We start from the raw sequence: 17,458 nt of genomic DNA on the forward strand, positions 1-17,458 counted from the left end.
AGCCTTGCTCATGATGTTTTCTTGCCTGAAATGTCCCTTTTCTCTTCCTGGCCATCTGTTTGTTTTTCCAAGCCCCTCTCCTCCCTGGGGTCTTCCCCAGCACTCCTGTGTGCTCACCAACCTCTCCTCTTGCTGTCTATTCCATGCAGTCCCAATAGGTTGTTATCTGTATCAAATAATTGGGAGAGACAGCGCAGCATACAGGTTAAGACAATGGATTCTGAAGCTAGACTATGTCAGTTCAAAGCCTCCTCCACCACTTACTACCTGAGCAATAGTGAACAAGTTACTTACTCTCTCTAAGCCTCAACATGGAGTGGGAATAAAACCAACCTATTGAGCTTCCTGTGAGAAATAGATGTTAGCATAGACAGTTTTCTTAGAACAGTGCTTGGCATATAACAAACACCCCATAAGTCATATCCATCATTAGTCTCTTTAACAGGTTAATAGACAGTGCACTTATAGCATTGCATGAGCTTCTTTCATATACTTATTTAACCTGCAATTAAGCAATTAGTTTTTGTGGGTTCAATATCATTTTCTCCTCTAGACTATAAGCTCTTTGAGAGCAGGGACTAGTTCATGTTTATCCCTGCTTAGCCTCAATGACTGGAGCAGTGAGTTGGTGTTTTATAGTTTTTTTAAATGAGTATTATTCCCTAAAGGAAAGATGGAGAAAGAAACAGGGTCTGATGAAGGATGGAAGGAAGAAGGGGCCACGTGGGAAAGAAAAACAATTTCTATGTAGTTCTGCCTGGTGCTCAGTGGATGCCTCAGTGTGTCCAGCTAGGAGGCTCGGAGCAGTCAGCAAGCCCTGGGCAGCACTTAGAAGCACTTAGGCCCCTGGGCCTGTGATAGACAGATGCACTTCCCAGCTTCCCCTTCAAGGAGGGCTTCCCTGCCCAGTTGCGAGGAGCATGGTCAGCAGGCAGCCTCCAGGGGTCAGTTCCTTCTGGGGAGCATCTCAGCTGCTGGGTGCTGTCTGGCTGTAGGTCATGCATTTCCCTTGGGTGGTCCACGTCCCCCCACTGAGCAGTGGAGGAGTATAAAGGCCTAGCCATTTCTCTACCCAACATGAGACTTTCTAGAGGCGAACTTTGTCCACAGCACTTCACTGGGTTGGCTAAATCTTAACCAGGTGTGCAGGGCAGCTTGAATCACACTCCTTGCTGACCTCTGCTCACTCCTGCTTCCTCTCCCTCCTTTTCACAGGTGTGGACCTCTAACAACCATCTTGTATCACAAACGTCATCTCTGCTTCCAGAGGGCACAGCCTGGAACAGGAACAAAGGTTTGACCTCCTTCCAAGTTCAAGTTAACATTTGAGGCTCTCTTTAGAAGTTCAGGGATCCAGAACCACGTTATATTTTTCCTCTCTAGGGGCTTAACTCCTCAGTGATGTTAAGTATCCTGACTGAAGCCTGGGAATGTTCCGCACTCACTGTCCTGTGGCCCGGACAAACGAGAGCTGTTTATCTTTCAACTCCACTTAGAAAAGTAAATTTAAAAAACTCATTAATTCAGACTGTTCTTATTTGGAATTTGTGATGATCCAAAGAGGGGCCCTCTGGGGGTTTGTTTACTTTTGCATTATCAGGGCAAAGGAGCTCACCAGGAAGATGGAGAATATAAGCAAGATTGTAAGGGAACCATGTCAACAAATTTAAAGAGAGAGGAGAAAACTTCTATCACTTTAGAAGCACCAGTTTACAGTCCCAAAATTCATGTGACATTCTTATCAGTTTATTAAAGCTGATATAAAAATATTTTTATTTTTATTTTTTTGAGACAGAGTCTCACTCTGTCACCCAGGCTGGAGTGCAGTGGCACGATATCGGCTTACTGTAACCTCTGCCTCCTGGGTTCAAACAATTCTCCTGCCTCGGTTTCCTGAGTAGCTGGGACTACAGGCATGCACCACCATGTCCAGCTAATTTTTGAATTTTTAGTAGAGACGGGGTGTCACCGTGTTGGCCAGGCTAGTCTTGAACTCCTGACCTCAAGTGATCCGCCCACCTCGACTTCCCAAAGTGCTGGGATTACAGGTGTGAGCCACCTCTCCCTGCAATCAAAATACTTTTTAAAGCAACCCATTGCTTTAAACTAATGGTCTAGTTGGCATTACTCTATGAACTTAAGTTCAATCTGACATTTACTGAACCCCTAGTTCCTGCAGAGCATGAGATACCCACAAGGAGTTTACAATCATAGTGGATGCTATCACCACATTAAAAATTTGCATTTCTTTTTTCTTTCTTTTTTTTTTTTTCAGACAAGGTCTCACTCCACTGGCCAGGTTGGAGTGCAGTGGTGCAATCTTGGCTCACTGCAGCCTCAACCTCTTGGGCTTAGGTGATCTCACCTCAGCCTCTCAGTTAGCTGAGACTACAGGAGCACCTCACCTTGCCTGATTAATTTTTTTTTTTGTAGAGACAGGGTTTCACCATGTTGCCCAGGCTGGTCTCAAACACTTGGGCTCAAGCCTTCTGCCCTCCTTGACCTCCCAAAGCGCGAGAATTACAGGCGTGAGCCACTGCACTGGGCCTTTTTTTTTTTTTTTTTTTGCATTTCTTTTCTAATGTTTAAAAATGCTTCCTAAATATCTAGCCCCGGCCTCCAACCTGATATATATAAGTGAAGTGATGTATATGAAACCAATTATTTTTTCTTATCAACGTTATTAAAAATAACATTGAGCTTATTCAAGGACCTGCTGTATGTCCTTTCACTTAAAGTCAATTTCCAAGACCCTATTGACGTTAAGTGAGGACTTACAGTACTAGTTATACAGTAACTACTTGTTAAATGAAAGAATTCTGAGTCAGCTTGATCTCTCCCAGTCACTGCTCACCCAGTGACTGAACAATTTGGTCCCTAGAGCCCCAGCATGTTGTATGTTCACTACTGTGGTACTTTGGGATGCCCCAAACAGCACACACACTCTCCCAAGGCTGTATATATCACAGAGGAAATCCTCACCCACAACAATCAGCTGTGATCTAAACGTTTTTGAAAAAAGACCCTGTTTAAAATGGCAGTTGTGACCTTGGCTCAGCGTGCTTCCCGGGGACAGAGCTGGCTGGGTTTTTGGCCTGCGGCTCAGCCTGCAGGCATCCAGAACTTCCAGACAATTACCATTCCCCTGGAATTGCCCTCACTCCTGATTGCTATTGGTTAATTAAAGAAATCTAGGCTCCAGACTATATTACCCCCCCAATATGTCACATCCGATGTAACTAACGAGTTCTCAGCAGTGCAGGATTTTGTGTGTGTGTGTGTGGCAATATTGTTAAATCTGATGCACTTCCACTGCCAGCGTGCTTCTCTCCATAGAGAGGATTCCCTTTCTCCCCTGTGACTTTTCAGTGCTGTGCAAAAGCTTGAGCTCTGCCAGCTGTAATTCTGTAACTTTTCTCGAGTCATCCATGAGGTTTTTAACCTTGGTTCTGGTGTCTCCACTTTGTGCTTCTCCTTCTCATCCAAAGACCCTCAAACACTTCCTAAACTCTTTAACTATTACCAGTCTAGGGACACAGTCTTTCTCCCCTTCTGGCAAAGTAGACTACTAAAATGGCTGGTTTAGGGAGACTCATCTAGTCAGAATTAAGTTTCTTCTATTTAATTCAATTCAACAAGATTCTGTCACCAATCTGGGTGCTTTGGGGACAGTAAACAAAGATAGGGTCCCTGCACTAAAGGTACAGTCTTGTCAGAGAGATAAAATGAGATTCTGATAGCATTTGCAGGCACATCCACTTCATTCATTCATTTAACAAATACTTACTGAGCATTGTATTAGTTAGGATAAAGGCTAAGCCACTGTAACAAAAGATCCCCTAGTGCAGAGGCTTACAAAACAGAGAAATTCATTTGTCTCTCATATAATAATTCTAAGGTTAGTGGTCCTGGTTTGCAGGGCAGCTTGGCTCCATGTGGTTCTTCAGGAATCCAAGATCCTTCAGTTTTGTGCTCTCCTATCTGTTAGAGTGTTGCTGTTAACAGTAAGGTCAAAGCCAGGCCATGGGCTCATTTGTGTTCTAGCTTGTGGAAAGGTAATAGAGGAACTTCAGGGCAAGCAATTTTTAAAGCATGTGAGGCAAAGTTGCACACACATCTTCCACTTTCACTCTATTGGTGAAAGCTTAATTGCATGGCCACATCTAGCTGCAAAGGAGGCTGAAAATGTCATCTCTATGTGGAGGGTTGGTGTGTCCAGAAGGAAAAGGGGAATGGATTTGAAGGAGCAACAAAAAGTCTTCCACAAGTATATACTATGTGCCAGAGACTTCCAGATCCCATGGTTACAGCAGTGATCCATAAGACATGGTCACTGTGTTAGTCTGTTCCTGCACTGCTATAAAGAAATACCCGAGACTGGGTACTTCATAAAGAAAAGAGGTTTAGTTGTCTTGCAGTCCCACAGGCTGTAGCGGAAGCATGGCTGGGAAGGCCTCAGGAAACTTATAATCATGGCAGAAGGCAAAAGAGAAGCAGGCACATTTTACATGGCTGGAGCAGGAGGAAGAGAGAGAGAATGGGAAGGTGCTATAAACTTTTAAACAACCAAATCTTGTGAGAACCCTATCATGAGAACAGCACAAGGAGGATGGTGCTAAACTTAGAAACTGCCCCCATGATCTAATCACCTCCCACCAGGACCCACTTCCAACACTGGGGATTACAATTGCCCATGAGATTTGGGTGGGGACACAGATGCAAACCATGTCAGTCACTGACCTCAGAGAGCTTAGATTCCAGTGGGAAAGAGAACAAATAACTTCTTCTATAGTTGTGAAGCAGGAGAGACCCCAGATTTGATACCAAGACCTACATTCTTAAGCACTGGGCTCTGGAAATCCTGGACTTTAAATCTCTCTCTATATATATTTTAATTTTTGGAATTATTAAAAACATTTATTTTAGGCTTGGGGGTACATGTGAAGGTTTGTTACATAGATAAACACAGGTCATGGATGGGGGTTTGTTGTACATATTATTACATCACCCAGGTATTAATCTCAGTACCCAATAATTATCTTTTCTGCTCCTCTCCCTCCTCCCACCCTCCCCCCTTAAGTACACCCCAGTGTCTGTTGTTTCTTTTAAAGCTATATCTTTTAAGCACTCTTCCATTTAATATTTGCCAAAGACTTCCCCCAGTCTCAGGATAAAACCTAGATTTTTGTTAGTACTATCCTGGGAGAGCTGGTTCCTGCCTGCCTGCCTAACTTAGTTTTCTGGGCAGATTAACATTATGCTCTTGGCTTCAGTCATGAGGAACTACTTGTAGTTTCCTGAAAACAAAGCATGCTTTCCTCCTTCTATGCCTTTGCCCAGGCTTTCCCCTCTGTCTATAATATTCTTTCCCCAAGATGCCAGATGCCCTCTCTCTATCTTCTTACCCTTACCTGTCCAGTGGCTTTGAAGTTCAAGCAACTGGACTTGCTCTTTCCAGAAACTCTCCTTCCATCACAGCTGGTGCAAATCTTAGTTAGGCTTTGAGCCACTGTGTGAGGTGGTAGAAAACACTCAGGCTTGGGAATCAAACAGATCTGGCTCCGAATTCTAGCAACTCACTAGCTATGTGGCCTTGGAAAGATGTTTGTCTTAGTTTGATTGGGCTGCTATAATAAAGTTCCATAGACTGGGTGGCTTACAAACAACAAAAAATGATTTCTCAGAGTTCTAGACTCTGGGAAGTCCTAGATCAGGGCACTGGCAGATGTGTCTGGTGAGGGCTCACTTCCTGGTTCATAGATGGTGTCTTCTCACTGTGTCTTCACATGGTAGAAGGGATGAGGAAGCTCTCTTAGCCTCTTTTATAAGGGCACACTTCCATTCATGAGGGTTTGTTCTCATGATCCAATCATCTCCTAAAGGCCCCACCTCTTAAATACAATTACCTTGGGGGTTGGATTTCAACATGTGAATTTCATGGGGAATCAGATATTCAGTCTATTGCAGTACTGAATTATCTACCTGGAGATAATACCATGAAGAGGGAGAGTTAGTTAGAACTAATTTTTATTTTTTTAAATCCAGTGCCCAAAGCAGAGAAGATGCTCAACAAAGGCCATTTCTGGTATTGCCATCATACGTCTGCCTCCCCTAAGAGATCATGAGCTTTTCAAGGCACAGACTTCACTTTGGAGTCCCAGAGTCTGGAGAAAAGAAGATGCTCAATATCTGTCTGTTAAAGGAGTAGAGGGGTTGATTGTGTTAATTCATGCTAAGATGTAAATAAATTACTTTCATACTGTCTCCTTCAGGGGCATTTACGTAGTTTAAAGGACCATAGAAAGATAGAAATATTTACTACAAATATACTATTTCCTAGTGGAATTTAAGACAAGCTTTCAGAGCAAAAGCACCTGAGTTCTTGCAAATCCTGGGAATTAGCTAGTTACTCCTTCCAGCTGTTAGTGAGTCCTGTCTCACCCAAGCAACCAACATCCATCTCTCCAAAATTGCCCTCTCCTCTTTCCTACCAGGGAAATATCTAACTGGTTGGTGTCCTGCCCACAGTCAGAGGGTAGAAATACATCAGGATAATTAATTTATGCAAGGCTACCAAACACTGGGGCCTGGCGAAAGGACAACTGGGGTTGGGGGAGTGAGAAGACCTGGGTGTTCTACTATCTCTGTCCTTCCCAGCCGTGTGACTTTGACCAAGGCCTCCCCAGTCTCTCAGCTTCACTTCACTCACTTGCATATTAAAAGGGTTCCTTGGGACAGCTGATATTTAAGGTCCAAGAGGATATCCCTGGTCCCACAGTGAGGCTGTGTTTAGATATAAGAAAGCATACACAACTTGGCCCATTTCCAAAAGAGTAACAACAGGCAGATTCAAAAGCTCAGTGATGCTAAGAATGCTCTAGAGACTGCAATCTTCCACGGCCCAGACTTGCAGAGCAGCAGCTTGGCCTTGCCCTGCCCTCTCCTGCGTGCCTCCTCTTCCCCTCTCAGCCTCTCCAGATGACTCTGGAAAAGGCCAGGGGTCTCTGGGCAAGACTCTTGCTTTTCTTTCCAATGAAGCCCCAGCCTTGCCTTCTCAGCCCATGGCCTGCTAGCAGACACTGTCCTCCTCTCCTGCAACTCTTTGTTTAGGCCCATGTCAGCCTTGCTAATTATTATTCAGCCCAAACACCTCCGTCATTCTGGCATTTTCATTGATTCAAATTAAGAGCCAGACTAATAATTAATGCAAACTGTCCTCTCGTCTTCACCCCCTGACTGATGGATTTTCAGTGTCAAAATATTAACCTTTAGGTTTGGGACCTTGATGCATTCAAACCCCATAAGCACCTGATAAGCAAGCAAACTATAGAATCTTTCCCTAAATCAGCTCTTTCTATCTTACCAGCTCTTATTTGTCTATGCAAAAAGATATTTATCTTGGGAAAGAAAACAAACTTATATTCACAAAGACACACACACAGAGAACCAAACTAGCCATTGTTACTGCAAAGGTGAAATTTGAAAGCTGTTTAACAGTTCTCCTGGTCCACCACAATGGGATTGAAGACACTCAACTGAATCCCCAGAGGAAATCCCATGAGGAAGTATGGAGACTCCCCTTAGGAATTCTTTCAGACCCAGAGAGTCGGACCAGACTCCTCTGAGCATGAACAAGGTGTCCTAGTTATCTACCACTATGTAACCAAACAACCCTATACATTGGCAGCTTAAAATAGCAGCAATCACTTATTTGCTCACAATTCTGCAATTTAAGCAGAGCTTGTCAAAGAAGGCTCGTCTCTGCTCCATGTGGCATCCACTGAAGTGGCTCAATCTGGGGTGGAGGATCCACTTTCAAGATGGCTCACTCATGTGGCTGCCAAGTTCGTGCTGGCTTTTTGCTGGAAGCTCAGTCAGGGTTGTGGTTGAGAACCTTAGTGCTCTGCCATGTGTCCTCCTCATGTGTCTTGGGCTTCTCCTATCATGGCAGCTGGGTTCTGAGAGGGAGTACTCAAAAACTGAGTGTACAAGAGGACAAGACCTAATGTGCAAGTGATGATTAAGCCTTGACTTGCTTCATGCTTGCTAGTGTCCCATTGGCCAAAACTAGTCACGGGGTCAATCTAAAGTCATTGTGAGAGGGGACTCCATAAAGAAATCAGTAATATGAGACATGGTTCATTGGGGGAGGAGGCGAGGAAAATGTAACAGCCTGCCACAGATGACAACTGAAGATGAAACATTAAGATGAACTTTTTTAAATACAACAACCACATACTGTATAATTGGAACTTTTTTTTTAGCAAGTGCTGTACAATAATCTCTTTTAAACAAGAAGAAAAAAATGGGGCCACTTTTAGTTCTTTCTAGTTTTCTTGTTTATAACATGAAGGAGTCCAGTGGCTCTAGAGATCTTTAAGGTCCATTTTGATTCATTTGTGTCATGATTTCTTAAACCAGTGGCTCTGTTCTTTGCTTTCAAATTTCCTGTTGGCTCCTACTCAGGATATCTTTCTCATGCTGCAGCCTCAAGATATGGAGGAAAATAAACTTGCTGGGTGTTTGAATTTAAAACAGCCTCTTAATGCATGGACTCAGAGAACTGGAAGGGGGCCAAGCCATCATTTGGCCCTCTCCCTTCACCTGAGAGATGGAGGAAAAGCTGAGGACCTCTCCTTGGGGAGGAGCAGAAAAGATCTAGCCTAAAACAGCTACAGAAGAGGCCACAGAAATGGGATGGGACCCCCAGCAGTCAACCATTCTCCAGAACCTTTTTTGTCAGACCTAAGTCTGGACTTTCCTACAAAGCCAAGGATATCAGAAACATATCAAAGAGAGCAAATGTAATGCCATAACAATTAGTAATTTCAAAAAAGCCAGAAGATGTACTTGCCAAGTTGATAAATATTGTCTTGAATCCTCATTCTGGGGACATACTTGTGTTTTGAGTGAATAAGAGCATTGTTTATCTAAGGCTCTTGAAGCAAATTTGTTCTTTTTCAGTAGGTCCGGATAGATACTCATTGAATAGAAATCTGAATAGCAAGAATGGGTTGGTTTGGTTAACAAGGGCAGATTTCGTAGTCAGCTCAGCCCCTAATCCTTAAAAAGGAAGTGCAGGTCTCTAGTAGAAGTAATGAACCTCTGAATGGCATCATCCTAGGGTACTTGTGGGATAAAGAGTAAGTTTCTTAATTATTCTAGTGGATCTTTTCACAGCAGTTTGTAAAAAGTATAGCTAGATACTTTTCAAACATGCAAAGTAGGCCCTAGCCTCTTCTGTGCAGTGGCAGCCCCATGATTTGTACTTGCCATGAGGTGGCCTGAGCAACCCCGGTTCCTGCTCTTCACACGAGCTGGAAAGAATTGGGACCCTCTCATTTCCATCAGGATGGAAGAATTGGATCTTGGTCTACATTTCTTTAAAAAAAACCCTGAATAATGTGGCTACCCTTGGTTGAGATCTTGGGCTTTCTAAAGTTACTGCCCTCTCACTCTCCAATGGGCCACTTGTCTGCAACTTGCTCAGCATCTCCTTGATTTGGTAGTGGGGACTGATGGCTGCAGGGAGATTGAGGCAGGGGCTGCAACATCCACCAAACTTCATGCTTCATACAGTGGTTGAAGCAGATACCATCACATGTGTATGACTTGCTCCATTCATCCATCCATCCATCCATCCATCCGTTTATCCATCCATTGAACTTGTATTTAGTGATCAACAGTGAAATTTAAAGCACTATGTTTAATAACTTGAAGACAAGCTCATATTCCAGTTGAGGAGAATACAAGGAGAGGTAAAAATTTACAAGAAGGCGATATTGTTTAAAGGCAGCACATGGCAGTCCAAATATAATTGATTGACAAAAATTTCAGATTATAAGAACTGGTGTTTAGAGGAAGGTGAGGATGGGAGGGGTTAGGAAAGGGTCATGGACTCAGCTGGACTCACCTGCATATTCCTTACCTTGAATTCTCCCCCACATTTTGGCAACATATAATATCTCCACTCTACAAATGAGACATTTAGAAGCCAGAAATTTAAGTGACTTTAAACAAAGCTATGTAGTTTGCACATAGCACATAGTGGAGGAGGAATTAGAGATCAAGTTTGTTTGGATCCAAAGGCCCTTGTGTCCATTACACCATGATGCCTCCTTGAAACAAATGTCAAACACACTTTTCTCATCTACTGCATGCTCCAGCCTGTGGAGGACCCTTGCATTTGCAAACATGTTAAGGAGACAGGTGTCTAGGAATAAATCCTGGTGCTCTTGGGCCATGTTTCACAATTAACTGTAGTGGTTTAGGCCCCTGCTACTCAAAGTGTGGTTTATGGACGAGCAGCATCAGCATCATTTGGGAACTGGTTGGAAATTCAGAATCTCAAGCCCTACGCAGACCTACTGAATGAGACTTTGCATTTTAACAAGATCCCCAAGTGACTTATATGTACATTAAAATTTGAGAAGCACTGGTTTCGAAGGCATACAGGTATACTTCAATTTTAGTACTTTTAGAGTAGTGTGCATCAAGATCCAGCTTAGAATAAAAGATAAATGAGGAGGGAATTCTGTGCTTTAGGAAATTCACCACTCAGCTCTGTTAAGCATTGATTGTCATTATGGCATTCAAATTAGGATGCCGTGTGTAACTTCTCAGGAACCTATCTTGCACCTACATTCATGCTGGGCAGAGGGAGATAGCTTTCATCCACTAGGGGAGAGGAAGCTTAAATTTGACACAGAAGACATAAACTAGCAAAAGGAGAAGAATAAAGATAATGTGTGCTGAGGAAGTTCAGAAACCTAGATGTAAAGAGGGTCTACATGTGCCTCTGGGATGGACAGGACTCCAATCCTTCTGGATTGCAAAGCCTCCTGTCTTCTCCTCTGCTCCCGACATCCCAAGGACATAGTTTGTCCTCAGATACAGGGCAGGAGACCCCTATCTTCAGCTCCTCTCCCTGGTAGGCTGAGGCTACACAGAATCCCTTGCTCCCAGGAAGAGGGCAGGTGTGTCCTGGGCAGTACACTGCCCCCAGATTCATCTGCAGCTATTGGGTCTGGCTTGATCCAGCCCAGCCTGGTTGCAGAGAGCAGCCAAATTTTCTCCCTCACTTCTTAGAAGCTGCAGGAGCTCCTCTAGCATGTTACCAGCACGGTGGCACTGCATTTATAGTCGGTGATTTTCTATGTCTGAGATTCCTGCCCCCATCCCTCCATGCCCAAAGGCATCTTCTTGGGCTTCTCCTGGTCTGGCTTCTCTCCCACCTGCTGATACCTGGTTTTGGCCTGCTGGTGTTCTCTCTCTGCCTCTTTACACTGCTATGTTCCTATTAGCCTCTCCAAGCCATTTGCTGGAGCAGGTGTCCCCTTTTCTAATCAGGTGCTGCTGAGAGGGATCCACAGTTCAGCTTTGCCCCTGTACCTGCCAGACTGGCTTCAGGCCTCGGCCCTCACTGACTTGGAGACTCTCTGCAGCTCAGCCTACAGTAATGCGAGTGGTTTCAGTGTACAGGTGAGCATTCTGGGAAAGGGGCCAGGGGAGACTGTGCATGAGAGGGGCCTCTGGGAAGGGAGCTGGAGGGAAGGAATTTAGCCCCACTCCCTGTGGTGGGCTCAATGGAACCCAGTTTTTCAATGAGACCGAGCAAGGGAGATCTCTCCCACCAAAGCTTTCCCTCTCTTTGCCCTGGGAGCCTAGGTGAGAGTTGGTTTTCATTCTTCCTGTCTGGAGTAAGTTACTATAGTTTCTGGGATCCGATAATAAAGAAGCAGGGTAATTTCTAAAGAAAATGTTTGGATTTAAAGAAGGGGTTCTGAAGGAAACTCATATCTTCTTTACCAGCATCGAGTTTCTTTTAGTGTCTGGACTCCCAAGTTCAACCTCCGTCTCTCTCAGCCTCTCTTTCTGTCTCATTGTGTCTTTCTAGGTCTCTGCCTGTCTCCCTCTTAGTTGCTCTTTGTCACGTATGTCTCTCTGTTCTGCCTGTCTTTGCTCCTCTGTGTTTCTCTATTTGTTCTTCATATGTCTTGCTCCATCTCTGTCTCTGTCTCTGTCATGTCTGTCTCTCTCTGCTTGTTCTTTTTTCTCTTTCTCTTAGTGTTTGTTCTCTCTCTCTCTCTCCCTCTCTCTCTCTCTCTGTGTGTGTGTGTCTGTCTTTCTGTCTGTTTTTTCTCTGTCTCTCTTTGATCCTATCTGACTCACATAGTTTTGTTCCCTCTTTGTGTGTGGATGTCTCCACATGTCTCTCCCTGTCTCTGTGGGTATGTGTGTATATGTGTCTATCTCTCTTGCTTTCTTCTCTCTGCCCTCTCAGAGTTTCATGATCCCTGAGCTGCTCTCTGGCAGAGCATCTTCTCCTGTTTCTGTGTCTATGCTTGGCCTACCTGCACAGTTTGTTCTCAGATCCTGACGCAGGGTCCCTGCCCTGCCAGCTGCCAGTGTGTGGCTCTGGGCCTGTGTCTGGTGGTTCTTCTGTGGGCAGGCTTGGTGCTCACAGCTGCCTTGCCACCCAGACCCTGCCCACACTGGCAGAGACAACATTGTTGGAGGGCCAATGGCTTGCATGGGCACTCAGTGCAGGAGCCCAGTTTCAACTGGGAGGGCAGAGATCACACACAGACACACCATCACTCACACAGACACAAACACTCACAAGGATCAATTTTGGTAAACACACTGACAACATATTCAGATGCACCATCAAGGAAGGACTTGTTTCCCAGCTGCTGGGAGTGCCATCAGTGGACACTCTCAGCTGTCAGCCTTTTCCAGACTGGCCTCAGTGGCACAAAGAACTTTGCACCTTCTTGGGGAAGCTCATATCCAGTGGGTGATTTCTACAAGATTGTAAAGGCTTGGCCATCTTGACCTATCTTGGAAGGATCATTCTAGCTCCACAGCTCCCCATGGAGTTGGCCCTGCTTCCCAGCAGCTGGTGAGCTCTGTCTGGCCATTCTAGCTTCCTTCCTCTCATTTCCCAGATGTTGATCCCAAGGTCCCTCCTTAATCCACATCCTGAACCTCAGCCTCAAAGTTTGCTTCCCAGGAAACCCAGCTGGTGACAGACACACACATTTATATTCTCGCTGTTTTCTTTCCTTCCCTCTTTCTCTCTCTCTCTCTCTCTGCACACACACACACACCCACACCCACACCCACCCACACACACACACACACACACAGTCTGCTTAATTTTCTTTCCTCCCTGGGCATTAAAACTTACCTTTTCCCTTGGATCTCTCCTTTGTAACGTACTGAAGTTTTGTTCCCAGGAAAATAATTATGTCTGTGTTTCTCACCCCAACTGGCCCCAGCTGCCTGGTTTAGACCTTGCAATTGTCTCTTGGACTGTGCTAGAATCTTTGGCAGTTCCTTACTTTGCATTTTCTTCATCAGCACAGTGGGAAGAACATAGGTTTAGGAGAGACGAGACCCAGTTTGTAGTCCTAACTTCATCACTAATCAGCTGTGGGACCTTGTGAAAACCATTTTCACGCCTATGCCTCAGTTTCCTTGTCTGTGAAAGGAGTTCCCATGAAGTCTACCTCACAGAGCGAGAGATGGTATCTGTGTCTGTACTGTGATGTGCTACATAATTTTTAGTTTTATTAAACACATCAGGTGGATTAAGTCATGTGACAATTTTTCCCTTTATTCTCTTTCCTGATTTTTTTTTTGGTTCCTTGATTGTTCAAAGGTAGCAGAGCCCTCATCACCACAAAACAGCAACTCTACTATTTACTGAGCCCTTACTATGACTATTCTTTTTAATGTCTCATTTGATTCCCACAGCCATCTTGTAAAGATGGCTCTATTATCCTTTCCTACAGATAGGAGCACAGAAATTTGGGAGGTTGATAACTTGAGAGTTTATTCAAGGTTAAATGGCAAGTGAATGCTGGTGCAAGATCCACATTTAAACTTCATTGTGTCCAACATGCTTAAGGTAAAAGGGCAGAAAGAGATATTCCATACAAATGGATACCAAAAGCGAGCAGGAGTAGCTATTCTTATATCAGACAAAAGAAATTTTAAGGCAACAGCAGTTAAAAAAGACAAAGAGGGACATTATATAATGATAAAAGGACTAGCCCAACAGGAAAATATGGGCATTATATAATCATAAAAGGACTAGTTCAACAGGAAAATATCACAATCCTAAATATATATGCACCTAACACTGGAGTTCCCAAATTCATAAAACAGTTACTACTAGACCTAAGAAATGAGATACACAGCAACACAATAATAGTGGGGGTCTTCAATATACCACTGGCAGCACTAGACAGGTCATCAAGACAGAAAGTCAACAAAGAAGTAATAGACTTAAAATATACCCTAGAACAAATGGACTTAACAGATATTTAGAGAACATTCTACCTAACAACTGCAGAATATATACTCTATCAGCACATGGAATATTCTCCAAGATAAACCATATGACAGACCACAAAAGAAGCCTCAACAAATTTAAGAAAATTGAAATCATATGAAGTACTCTCTCAGACCATAGTGGAATAAAATTGGAAATAAACTTCAGAAGGAATCCTCAAAACCATGCAAATACATGGAAATTAAATAATCTGCTCCTGAATGATCATTGCATCAGCAATGAAATCAAGATGGAAATTAAAAAATTATTTGAACTGAACGATAACAGTGACACAACCTATCAAAACCTCTGGGATACAGCAAAAGCAGTGCTAGGAGGAAAGTTCATAGCATTAAATGCCTACATCAAAAAGTCTGAAAGAGCACAAATAGACAATCTAAAGCCATACCTCAAGGAGCTAGAGAAACAAGAACAAACCAAACCCAAACCCAGCAGAAGAAAAGAAACAACCAAGCTCAGTGCAAAACTAAATAAAATTGAAACAAAAAAATACAAAAGATAAATGAAATGAAAAGCTGGTTCTTTGAAAAGATAAATAAAATTGATAGACCATTGGCAAGTTTAACCAAGAAAAGAAGAGAAAAGATCCAAATAAGCTCAATTAGAAATGAAACTGGAGATATTACAACCAATACCACAGAAATACAAAAGATCATTCAAGTCTACTATGAATACCTTTACATGAATAAACTAGAAAACCTAGAGGAGATGGATAAATTTCTCAAAATATACAACCTATTTAACCTAATAAACAACAATCTATTTCTTCCTAGATTAAACCAGAAAAAATAGAAACTCTTAACAGACCAACAATAAGCAGCAAGATTGAAATGGTAATTAAAAAGGTACCAACAAAAAAAAGTCCAGGACCAGATGGGTTCACAGCTGTATTTTATCAGACATTCACAGAAGAATTGGTACCAATCCTATTGACACTATTCCAAAAGATGGAAAAATAGGGAATTTCCCCTAAATCAGTCTTTGAAGCCAGTATCACCGTAATACCAAAACCAGGAAAAGACATAACAAAAAAGAAAACTACAGACCAATATTCCTGATGAACATAGATGCAAAATTTCTCAACAAAATACTAGTTAACCAAATCCAACAGCATACCAAAAAGATAATGCACCATGATCGAGTGGGTTTTATACAAGGGATGTAGGGATGGTTTAACATATGCAAGTCAATAAAATGTAATACACCAAATAAACAGAATTAAAAACGAAAATCACATGATGATCTCAATAGATGGAGAAAAAGCATTTGACAAAATCCAGCATCCCTTTATGATTAAAACCCTCAGCAAAACTGGCATAGACAGGACATACCTTAAGGTAATAAAAGCCACAGCCAACATTACACTGAACGGGGAAAAGTTGAAAACACTCCTCCTGAGAACTGGAACACGATAAGGATGCCCACTTTCCCCACTTCTGTTCAACATAGTACTGGAAGTCCTAGCCAAAGCAACCAGACCTGAGAAAGAAATAAATGGCATCCAAATTGGTAAAGAGGAAGTCAAACTGTCACTGTTTGCTGATGACATACATGATCATATACCTAGAAAACCCAAAAGACTCATCCGAAAAGCTCCTAGAACTGGTAAATGAATTCAGCAAAGTTTCAGGATACAAAATTAATGTACACAAATCGGGTAGCCCTGTTATAAACCAACAGCGACCAAGCTCAGAATCAAATCAAGAACTGAACCCTTTTATAACAGTTGCAAAAATTAAAATAAAATACTTAGGATTATACCTAACCAAATAGGTGAAAGACCTCTACAAGAGAACTACAAAGCACTGCTGAAAGAAATCATAGATGACACAAACAAATGGAAACACATCCCATGCTCATGGATGGGTAGAATCAATATTTTGAAAATGACCGTAATGCCAAAAACAATCTACAAATTCAATGCAATTCCCATTAAAATACCACATCATTTTTCACAGAACTAAAAAAAAAATCCTAAAATTCATATGGAACAAAAAAGAGTCTGCATAGCCAAAGCAAGACTAAGCAAAAAGAACAAATCTGGAGGCATCACAATACCCGACTTTATACTATAAAGCCGTAGTAACCAAAATAGCATGGTATTGGTATAAAAATAGGCATATAGACTAATTGAACAGAAAAAAGAACACGAAAATAAAGCCAGATACTTATCCCCAACAGATCTTCAACAAAGCAAACAAAAACCTAAAGTGGGGAAAGGACACCCTTTTCAACAAATGGTGCTGGGATAATTGGCAAGCCATATGTAGAAGAATGAAACTGGATCCTCATCTCTCACCTTATACAAAAATCAACTCAAGATGGATCAAAGACTTAAATCTAAAACCTGAAACTATAAAAATTCTAGAAGATAACCTTGGAAAAACGCTTCCAGACATTGGCTTAGGCAAAGACTTCATGACTGAGAAAGCAAATGCAACAAAGATAAATAGATGAGACTTAATTAAACTAAAAAGCTTCTGCACAGCAAAAGAAATAATCAGCAGAGTAAATAGACAACCAACAGATTGGGAGAAAATCTTTGCAATCTATATTTCTGACAAAGGACTAGTGTCCAGAATCTACAAGGAACTCTAACAAATCAGCAAGAAAAAAACAGATAATCCCAGCAAAAATTGGGATAAGGACACGAATAGACAATTCTCAAAAGAAGATTTACAAATGGCCAACAAACATATGAAAAAATGCTGAATATCACTAATTATTAGGGAAATGCAAATCAAAACCACAATGAGATGCTACCTTACTGCTGCAAGAATGGCCATAATAAAAAATAGTAGATGTTGGCATGGATGTGTTGAAAAGGGAACACTTTTACACTGTTGGTGGGAATGTGAACTAGTACAACCACCATGGAAAACGGTGTGTAGATTCCTTAAAGAACTAAAAGTAGATCTACCATTTGATCCAGCAATCCCACTCCTGGGTATCTACCCAGAAGAAAAGAAGTCATTATACAAAAAAAGATACTTGCACATGCATGTTTATAGCAGCACAATTCGCAGTTGCAAACATATGAAACCAGCCCAAAAGCCCATCAATCAATGAGTGTATAAAGAAAATGTTGAATATATG

Source organism: Nomascus leucogenys, chromosome X (genome assembly GCF_006542625.1).
Source record: "Nomascus leucogenys isolate Asia chromosome X, Asia_NLE_v1, whole genome shotgun sequence".
In the NCBI taxonomy this organism is placed as follows: Eukaryota; Metazoa; Chordata; class Mammalia; order Primates; family Hylobatidae; genus Nomascus; species Nomascus leucogenys.